Here is a 3,967-nt window from a genome sequence, read left to right as displayed (position 1 = left end):
AATGAAAAACACAGTGCAAATATAAATCCATTTTGGTAACACTTAACTTTTTTTTCTGAGGGTATATAATTTTGGGGTCTGAATCGCTTAATGATAAAAGAGATACACAGACAGTTTTTCATTCATTTAACAAATATTAGCTGAGAACTCAGAAACTGTGCCCTAGGGATGTTGAAGTGAATGTGTTATATGAGCTGAGACCTGACTTACCAGTTGTGTTGATCTAGAAGAAAGAGAGATCTGAGTTAGGGCCGCTGCCTAAGCTTGAGGGGGCTTGCAGTGTCTGTGGGAACCTGCATTCTCTTCTTTTCTGAAAATCATTAAAATTCTATTTCAATCTTAAAATGTTGTTATGATGAGATACCTATGAAGATGTCAGCAGTGTGGTTATCCTGAGTGACTTCAACACTGCTTGAGCCAGAAAGCACACCCTATTCATAACCAGTGTGAGCAAGTTGTAACCCCAGATGGTCCTGCTGTCTCGTGTTAGGACCTCTCAGAAGAATATTAAGGATGGGATCCAAGTACCAGCCCTTGTGTAGATAGAATTATTTTAAGTGGCCAGGGATACAAACTCCTGGGGCAAAAGAAATCCATTTGTTGGCCAGGCGCAGTGGCTCACACCTGTAATCCCAGCACTTTGGGAGGCTGAGGCGGGCAGATCACGAGGTCAAGAGACTGAGACCGTCCTGACCAACATGGTGAAACCTCGTCGTTACTACAAAAATTAGCCGGGCATAGTGGTGGGCACCTGTAGTCTCAGCTACTTGGTAGGCTGAGGCAGGAGAATCACTTAAACCCGGGTGGCAGAGGTTGCAGTGAGTGGGGATTGCATCACTGCACTGTAGCCTGGCGACAGACCAAGACTCCGTCTAAAAAAAAAAGAAAAAGAGAAGGAAATCCATCTCTCAGAGACACAAAATGGATGAACTAAGTCTGGCCCCAAGTTCAAAGGGTGGAGTAGGGCAGATCACGCATACCAAAATGGAGAGAGTCAGAAGGTGCAATGATGCATGCCTAGAGCCCAGAATAAGCCGGAAATTGAGCAAGAAAGAACCAAGAAAGTTTCTGAAAACAGAGATGGAGCATCATCAGTTTTAAGCCTGAATGCACAGCTGGGTGGATTGGCTTTTGGATGATGCCATGGGGTAAAGGTGGACACAAGTACGTTTAGGCATCACCTTGAGTGGAAAAAAGAGAGCATGATGGCTGGAGAAAGAGCATCCAAGTGTTTCAGTGGGAATGAGCTGTGATATCACCTTGAGATTGGAAAGCTTTTCACGTCCTTCCAAGGGAATTACTGCTCCATTCTGGAAAAAAAAAAAAAAAATCAGTATTTAATATTGCTTTGGAGAATTTCTAGTTCTTCATGTAACAAATCCTTTGAAATTGCACTGAAGTTACACTTGAATGTACTGTATTTGCCTGCCATTTACTAATTCACATGAGTTGTTCTGCCTAATCTCTACATCACAGCAAAATCATTTTTATGCTCCATTTCCTGGACACCACAGCCTCTTATTTCGTAGATAATGTTCCTTTTTTCCACTATGATTACAAATGACTGGAAAAAAAATACACAAGTCTCAACCAGCCCCATGTAATAACCTGCCTACTGCCACAATGTGAGTTGCTGAGGGCTTTTTGTTTACTATTTTACTCCATGTAAGATGGTTACATGTCAAAGATTTTTACAATGTTAGAGGCTTTTAGAAGATCAAGAGTGGATAAAGAGATGTGATATGACTTTAGACTTTTTGATTTTGGCCTGGTTTGTCATTTGTCTCCACTTGTTTCTTCCAAACAATCTGTTACATTTTTCCACAATTTTATTGTACCTAAAATTTTAAACTTCTTATTAAAGTATAACATTACAGCAGGGTGTATTTTTTTTTTTTTTTTCAAAATTTGCCACAGCAATATATCTGGTCCCCAGTAATCTTTCAGAATTTTGCCATTCCCTAGCCAGAGATAGAGTAAATTTTTTCCTCACTTTGAAATTGAATGGGCGTTTGTGGCTGCCTTGATGAACAAAATTCAGGTCTAGTGACACTATACATTTCGGAGACAAGGTCATAAAAGAAAATATGGCTTCCACCTGACTCTCCAAGCTCATCTTTAAAACCCTGTTGCCATGTTGTGGGGAAGCCCAGACCACACGAGGAGGCCCCATGTAGGTGTTCCAGGCAAAAGCCTCAGCTAAGGTTTCACCCAAAGCTAACACCATTTCAATTCCATTTTAGCCAGCATCAGTTGGAAGATGTGGAAGTGAGAAAGCGTCACATAATCCTAGTCCCCAGCCTTCCAGCTGCCCCAGCTGATGATGAAAGTAGTGAACACAAGTTATCCCTGCCAAGCTCTGCCCAATTGCAGATTCATGAGAACAGTTAATGTTGCTGTAAGCCACCAAGTTTTGCAGTGATTTGTTACCCATCACTGGGTGACTAGAACCAACACTCACACAGAAGACACATGTCATAATTATACAGGTTGATGAATTTTCACAAACTGAACACAGCCATGCAACCAGCACTCAGATCAAAAAATAGCTTCTCAGAAGCCTCATCACTCTTCCGGTTCCTACCTCCAAAAGACAGCTACCATCCTAACATTTTTTGCCTAATTAATGTTTTTGCCTATCCTAAATTTCTTTTTTGCCTATTTTAGTATTGACCAAAGCTGTCACATGGCTGTTGTGACCCCATTAGCAGCAACTTGCCCAGGACAATGAGGTAAGACCCCAGCCAAGGAACTCCTGCTTTTGGGAGGGTTCCAAGTTAGAAGACGATTGCTGTGTGCTATGAACTGAACCACATCCCCCTAGAATTCATGTTTGGAAGCCCTAACCCCCAGCATGACTGTATTTGGAAATAGGACTTTACAGGCGGTAATTAAAGATAAATGAGGTCACAAGGGTGTGGCCCTAACCAAGAGGCATCGTGCCCTTTGAAGCAGAGGAGATGCCAGCAGAACAGGCACACAGAGGGAAGGCCACAGTCAGAAGGCGGCTGTTTACAAGCCAGCAAGAGAGACCTCACTAGAAACCAAACCTGCCGGCACCTTGATCTGAGACTTTGCGCCTCCATAACTGATAAAATGAATGTCTGTCATTGAAGTCACCTATTTTGTCTGTAATATTTTGCTAAGGCAGCCTGAGCAGTATTATACTGGATAATCAATGAAGCCTAACATCACTGTGGTGGAGAGCTTAGTTGAAAATGGGAAAACTGTTGGGCACAGTGGCTCATGCCTGTAATCTCCGGCCAAGGTGGGTGGATCACTTGAGGTCAGGAGTTCAAGACCATCTTGGCCAATATGGCAAAACCCCGTCTCTACTAAAAATACACAAATGAGCCAGGAATGGTGCCAGGCACCTGTAATCCCAGCTACTCAGGATGCCGAGGCACGACAATCGCTTGAACTCGAGAAGTGGAGATTGCAGTGAGCCAAGATAATGCTACTGACTCCAGCCTGGGTGACAGAGTGAGACTCTGTCCCCAAAAAAATAAAAAATAGAAAAAAGAAAGAAAGAAAAGAAAGGAGGGAAGGAAAGAAGGAAGGGAGGGAGGGAGGGAGGGAGGGAGGAAGGAATGAGAGAAAGAAAGAAAGAAAGAAAGAAAGAAAGAAAGAAAGAAAGAAAGAAAGAAAGAAAGAAAGAAAGAAAGAAAGAAGGAAAGAAAGAAAGAAAGGAAGGAAGGAAGGAAGGAAGGAAGGAAGGAAGGAAGGAAGGAAGGAAGGAAGGAAGACTCCTGTAATCCCAGCTACTCAGGAGGCTGAGGCACGAGAATTGTTTGAACCCAGGAGACGGAAGTTGCAGTGAACGGAGATCATTCCACCGACTCCAGCTTGGGTGACAGAGTGAGACTTCCTCTCAAAAAAAAATAGAAAAAAAGAAAGAAAGAAGGAAGGAAGAAAGGAAAGAAGGAAGGAAGGAAGGAAGGAAGGAAGGAAGGAAGGAAGGAAGGAA

The 3,967-nt window shown here is 42.8% G+C and overlaps 1 long non-coding RNA gene across 1 annotated transcript in view; it reads right to left on the bottom strand.

Moving 5' to 3' along the window:
• Positions 1-210: 210 nt before the first annotated feature.
• The window catches only part of LOC111547002, a 12,326-nt gene continuing 8,569 nt past the window's right edge, over positions 211-3,967 (bottom strand). Inside the window, exons 5-6 of the long non-coding RNA XR_002733003.1 lie at positions 1,182-1,310; positions 211-310 (exon numbers count right to left, since the gene is read on the bottom strand). This is a non-coding gene — a long non-coding RNA (uncharacterized LOC111547002). The remainder of the gene's footprint in view (positions 311-1,181; positions 1,311-3,967) is intronic.

Source organism: Piliocolobus tephrosceles, chromosome 8, assembly GCF_002776525.5.
Source record: "Piliocolobus tephrosceles isolate RC106 chromosome 8, ASM277652v3, whole genome shotgun sequence".
NCBI lineage: Eukaryota > Metazoa > Chordata > Mammalia > Primates > Cercopithecidae > Piliocolobus > Piliocolobus tephrosceles.
This window is presented reverse-complemented; position numbering and strand designations above follow the sequence as displayed.